Source organism: Gorilla gorilla, chromosome 3, assembly GCF_029281585.2.
Source record: "Gorilla gorilla gorilla isolate KB3781 chromosome 3, NHGRI_mGorGor1-v2.1_pri, whole genome shotgun sequence".
Taxonomy (NCBI): Eukaryota; Metazoa; Chordata; class Mammalia; order Primates; family Hominidae; genus Gorilla; species Gorilla gorilla.
In genome coordinates, this window is record NC_073227.2 from 176,950,155 (window position 1) to 176,956,896 (window position 6,742).

Sequence of the window (6,742 nt, forward strand, 5' to 3'; positions counted from 1 at the left end):
CCATATGTAGAAAGCTGAAACTGGATCCCTTCTTTACACCTTATACAAAAATTAATTCAAGATGGATCAAAGACTTAAATGTTAGACCTAAAACCATAAAAACCCTAGAAGAAAACCTAGGCAATACCATTCAGGACACAGGCATGGGCAAGGACTTCATGTCTAAAACACCAAAAGCAATGGCAACAGAACCCAAAATTGACAAATGGGATCTAATTAAACTAAAGAGCTTCTGCACAGCAAAAGAAACTACCATCAGAGTGAAAAGACAACCTACAGAATGGGAGAAAATTTTTGCAATCTACTCATGTGTCAAAGGGCTAATATCCAGAATCTACAAAGAACTCAAACAAATTTATAAGAAAAAAACAAACAAACCCATCAAAAAGTGGGCAAAGTAGATGAACAGACACTTCTCAAAAGAAGTCATTTATACAGCCAACAGACACATGATAAAATGCTCATCATCACTGGCCATCAGAGAAATGCAAATCAAAATCACAATGAGATACCATCTCACACCAGTTAGAATGGCGATCATTAAAAAGTCAGGAAACAACAGGTGCTGGAGAGGATGTGGAGAAATAGGAACACTTTTACACTGTTGGTGGGACTGCAAACTAGTTCAACCATTGTGGAAGACAGTGTGGCGATTCCTCAAGGATCTAGAACTAGAAATACCATTTGACCCAGCAATCCCATTACTGGGTATATACCCAAAGGATTATAAATCATGGTGCTATAAAGACACATGCACACATATGTTTATTGCAGCACTATTCACAATAGCAAAGACTTGGAACCAACTTAAATGTCCATCAATGATAGACTGTATTAAGAAAATGTGGCACATATACACCATGGAATACTATGCAGCCATAAAAAATGATGAGTTCATGTCCTTTGTAGGGACATGGATGAAGCTGGAAACCATCATTCTCAACAAATGATCACAAGGACAAAAAACCAAACACTGCATGTTCTCACTCATAGGTGGTAATTGAACAATGAGACCACTTGGACACAAGAAGAGGAACATCACACACAGGAGCCTGTCATGGGGTGGGGGGAGTGCGGAGGGATAGCATTAGGAGATATACCTAATGTAAATGACGAGTTAATGGGTGCAGCACACCAACATGGCACATGTATACATATGTAACAAACCTGCATGATGTGCACATGTACCCTAGAACTTAAAGTAAAATAATAAAAAAAAGAACAAAGTCTTGTTGAACCACCAAGGAGGAAGAAATTTTCCTTTTTGAGGATATCATGGAAAGCATCCCAGAAGAAGTCTGTTTGAAATGTTTCTTAAAGAATGAGTGAGAGTTCAAGAGGTGGAGAGGTGGAGAGGTCATTGTAAGCATGGAAAATTTAAAGATTTCAGGACTTAGTTCCTATGCTCTAGATTTATCACTAGGTGTTTGTGTGGGAAGTCATGGGAAATGAGATCTGAAAATTATACAGTCTGCTGTAAATGTGTGAACTCTTGAGTTTTCTGCTAATAAGTTTGGGTAGTATGCAGATTTTGTTGATCATTTAAAGAAATCAATGTAACATGCTAGCATCAGAATCTGCTTCCCCCTTCTATCGGGGGAACCCACCCCCAATATTTCAACGTAGGTTCTGTCTATTTTCCATAAGTGTCGGCCAGCTGAGAAATAAAGAGAGACAGTATAAAGAGAGGAATTTTACAACTGGGCAGCTGGGGGTGGCATCACATATCAGTAGGACCATGATGCCCACCTGAGGCTCAAAACCAGCAAGTTTTCATTAAAGGTTTTAAAAGGGGAGGGGGTATAAGAACAGGGGGTAGGTACAAAGATCACTTGCCTCAAAGGGCAAAAAGCAGAACTACTAATAAGGGTCTAACAAAGATCACATGCTTCTGAGGGAACAGGACGAAGGGCAAAAGCAGAACTACTGGTAAGGGTCCAACAAAGATGACAAGGCAAAGGGCAAAAGCAGAACTACTGGTAAAGTCTATGTTCAGTGGTGCACGTATTGTCTTGATAAACATCTTAAACAACAGAAAGCAGGGTTCAAGAGCACAGAACCAGTCTGACCACAAATTTACCAGGGCGGAGTTTTCCCCACCCTAGTAAGCCTGAGGGTACTGGAGACCAGGGTGTATCTCAGTCCTTATCTGAACCACATAAGACAGACATTCCCAGAACAGCCGTTTATAGATCTCCCCCCACGAATGCATTCCTTTCCCAGGGTATTAATATTAATATTAATATTCCTTGCTAGGAAAATAATTTAGTGATATCTTCCCTACTTGCATGTCCCTTTATGGGCTCTCTGCAAGAAGAAAAATGTGGCTCTTTTTGCCTGACCCCACAGGTAGTCAGACCTTATTGTTGTCTTCCCTTGTTCCCTAAAAATTGCTGTTATTCTGTTGTTTTTCAAGGTGCACTGATTTCATATTGTTCAAACACACGTTTTACAATCAATTTGTACAGTTAACACAATTATCACAGAGGTCCTGAGGTGACGTACCTCCTCAGCTTAGGAAGATAACAGGATAAAAGATTAAAGTAAAGACAGGTGTAAGAAATTATAAAAGTATTATTTGGGAACTGATAAATGTCCTTATTAAAATGAAATCTTCACAATTTATGTTCCTCTGCTGCAGCTCCAGCTGGTCCCTCCATTTGGGTTCCCTGACTTCCCGCAACACCCTTCCCTTTTAAAGAACAGATGTTTCTATTTTGCAATTTTTTCTGACTTGTGAACTACCTTTAATAGTATTTTTAGTATTTAGTATTTACTTTAATAGTAATGATATGAATTCTATAAAATTATTGCTATTTAACCATTCCAACCTACAAAAGCATCAATTTCATATGGTTCAAACTGTATATTATGACAATAATACCTAAACTTTTAATAATTTTTTAATAATACCTAAACTTTTAAAATCATTTTAATGTTTTTTATGTAGTTGATAATAAAATATGCTACTTAGTACTTTTAAAAAATTATATAATACATTATGATTGTATTATAAAGTTTATTTAATATAATTTATACTATTAAAATAATTGGTAACCTCTTATTTACAAATAGAACACTTGTTTTTAAAAATACTATTAAATTATATAAAGAAAAGCATTTCTTTTCAAATTTTCAATGATAATATATCATGTTGATCTAGGAAAAAATGATTGTTAACGTGTTTATATACCAAAATATGGCCAAAAAATAGTTTTCATAACCTCATGTCTGAAATTGCTGGAACTTATTTAGAATCTCATTGGAATTATTTTTATTAAAATGTTAATGATTTTTAATAAATAAAGAAATAAAATTTATCTGTAGGCATTTCTCCAAAGCCCAGGATGAGAAAGGGTCTCCTGGTTCCTGGTTCCTTTGTGATGTGTTCCATGTGAGAGGCAGGCCAGTTTCCTTAACTGTAAGAGTGTTTAGTGTAACCTTATCTACATACATCTTCCAAGAGTGTCATTTATTTTTCCCTTGAAAACCAGTCATCCTAAATCCACAGAGATAAATGAAGTAGTCCTTTCACTGGTCCATAATTTCTTCCCTTGAAATTGGTGCCCTAAGTTTGTTTTCTGCTTTTTCTCAAGTCTGCCATAATTACAACTGAGCAAAGGTTAGTTGTTGATGGCTGTTTCTGAGTTTTATCAAAGAGACTTTGAAAACCTCCTAAGTGTGTGACTAAATTTAAATCCTAGCTAAGGAATTTTAATTCTGTTCGGACTCCCATCTATGGGAATCAAAGAAAACGTTAAAACAACAAAACAAGGACAAGAAAAAAGCTACTTCACAGCACAAATGGCAATTTATCTTGTCAACTAAAGTTTATTGAATGGCTGCTATGTTTACAGATGCTTCTTGGCTTAGAAAGGAAAAATCTGTTAAAAAAAAGTAATTATTCAATTCCTAAATATATTATAGCTCCTGATGAACAAGAGCTGTATGTATTAGATTGGCTTCTGCATAAGAAAGTCTGAGCCCAAGATAAGGATTTGGGGGATGGGGATTTATCTGGGAGATGTTCCCAGAAAGTAGTGAGGGACTAAGGAAGTTGAGACAGGAAAAGAGCCATAAATAAATTATTGAGGTCAATGTCAGGAGCAACTGTGGGTTGCTCTGGGCTATTTGAAGAAAGGTGCAGAATCCTTTCAGAACTCCCCTACTGAGTCAGCATTTCTGTGTCTGCCACAATCTATCACTGTTGAGCAAGAAAAAGAGTGGGAAATTGCATTGGCAGACAGGAAGATGTTGCAGCAGTTTTAAGCTGTGAAGGGTAGATGGAAAAAGAAAAGTTAACATCTTATGGAAGAGCACATGTGGTGCTTTGTAGAAAGAAATATTGTGATGGCTGAAGGGATGATCTTTATAAACTCCTATTCACGTTCAGAGTTTAGCTCAATGCAAGTTCCTGCTAATTCTCATTGCTCTACCCTCGCAGGCTCACTCTTTTCTGCACCCTAACCTTAGAAATCAAGAGGAAAGACCTAGAGACAAAGATTTTTGTTATAATGCTTTATATCTGATTTTCATATTCTTTTACTACATGTCTGAAAAAGAAAGTTGCTATATCTCTTAGCTTTCTAGTATTTTTACTTCTGAATATAGATTAGATGGTTTCTAGGGTAACTTTTAGGCCCAGAATTAGTTACGATTTGCATCTCCTTAAACATGCTCATCTACCAGTGTTGCCTCCAGCATCTTCCTTCTCTAAGCCATGTGTGCACAGAGTTATGTGCATATGGAAATAGAGTGGGTTTAGAAGGTTACTGCAGATCATTGCCTGTACCGGTAGAATCTCCTCTCTTGATCTGTTAAATGTCTGAGGTTCTATTACATTGTATTATTTGAGTTAAAGTATATTTCCAGAAAGTCTGTGTAAAATATTCAGTATATAAATAAATAGGGAGCTGTAGATACTATAGTCATAGAAATTCTAAATCTGAGCCTAGGAGCAGTGGCTCATGCCTGTAATTCCAGCACTTTGGGAGGCTGGGATGGGTGGATTGCTTGAGGCCAGAAGTTCAAGACCAGCCTGGTCAACATAGTGAAACCCCATCTCTAAAAATAAAAATAAGAAATAAATTCTAAATGTGATTATAAATAAAAGTTTCCTAATTAGATTATCATCAGATGGACAAATTGGGTTCGAAGTGGCAAAATTTAAGTATTGGCAAATGATGACCAGAATATAACTAGTAATACACTTGATAATGCTATTGCAAAAAATAATGAGGATGTGTGTGTATGGGGGCCTTCCACTGTAGTTACTCTCCTGGATGAAGAAAATAAGTTATTTTTAGATTAGCTTGCAGTTTCTCTGATGCCCCAAAGTCAAGTCTTTCAATGATCAGTTCTTGTGATGTAAAAGCAAATATTGAATTGATACTACTACTTAGGAGTGAAATGTCATTTCTTTAAAAAATTTTTTGTTTCTAAAATATCTATTTTTTCCAATTCATAGGAAAATTTGTTTCCTTATTTGTTTTACTAGTATGTTGACCAATAAGTGAAGGAAACTTCTCAGCTCGAAAGGCTTAAAGAGAGTGGAATAAATTATTTAGCGTTATTCGCTGTAAACACGTACCCAGTTGAACAACTATGTAGAGAAAGAGGGGCTGTTAACCGTTCTCTGCTTCCAAACACTCTAAGCCAGGACACCAGGAAAAGCAACAGTGACTCCACCGCTCTCTCAGGTAAGGTCCCTATCCAGTGTGTAGGCAATTTCCAGGATCATTCATAAAAACTCAAGGGAAATGTGACAGGTATAGCATATAGTTTTGATGATTTTCTAGTTCAATTATAACATGGCATTTGCATGTTGTTTATCTTTCTGTACTAGATATATAATTTATTATTCAGTAATAAAATCAAGATTTTAACCTGGGTCAGGATCTTGAAGATTATAATCAGCTTAAACACTTTCTATTTTGGTGAGGAAATTGATATGTACAGAAATTCAGTCAGTTTTTCTCATATTACAAAGGTAGTCATAGAGCCAAGACTAGAAATCAGGTTTCTGACTTCCAATGACTTTGGCTAATTAGACAAAATTCCGTCATGGTAGATGATTAAATAAAGGCTAAGTGCTGTTTCTGCCTATAGTTCTTAGTGAGTAGCAGTGGCGTGCTAAGGATAAGGCCATGAAGCTTCTATCCTGGCTTAATTGTTCTCGGGGCAATTGTTTAGAGCTTAGATTAATAAATGATGTTTCAAGGAGGAATATTTTTATCACTGACACTGTATAGAATTATGGGCACATGGCTATTATTGGTTTTTGTTGTTGTTGTTGTTTTGCTTTTGTTTTGAGACAAAGTCTCACTCTGTTGCCCAAGCTGGAGTGCCATGGCACAATCTTGGCTCACTGCAACCTCCACCTCCTGGGTTCAAGCGAGTCTCCTGCCTCAGCCTCCCTAGTAGCTGGGACTACAGGCACGCGCCACCTTGCCTGGCTAATTTTTTTGTAGTTTTAGTAGAGATAGAGTTTCGCTACGTTGGCCAGGCTGGTCTTGAACTACTGTTTTAAAATTCTATATAGGCAATGTATGCTAATGTGGATGACTCCTAGCTACCCTGTCATTGGTATGCCACAGATGAATAGTAAACTGATAATGTTCATTTAAATTCCAATACAATGTGTTGAGAGCTTAACTGCTGCTGATTATTACATGATATTTAGGTCAGAAGAACTCTGATGATTGAATGGAAGTGGGCTTTGAGCATGTACCCAGACTTTATT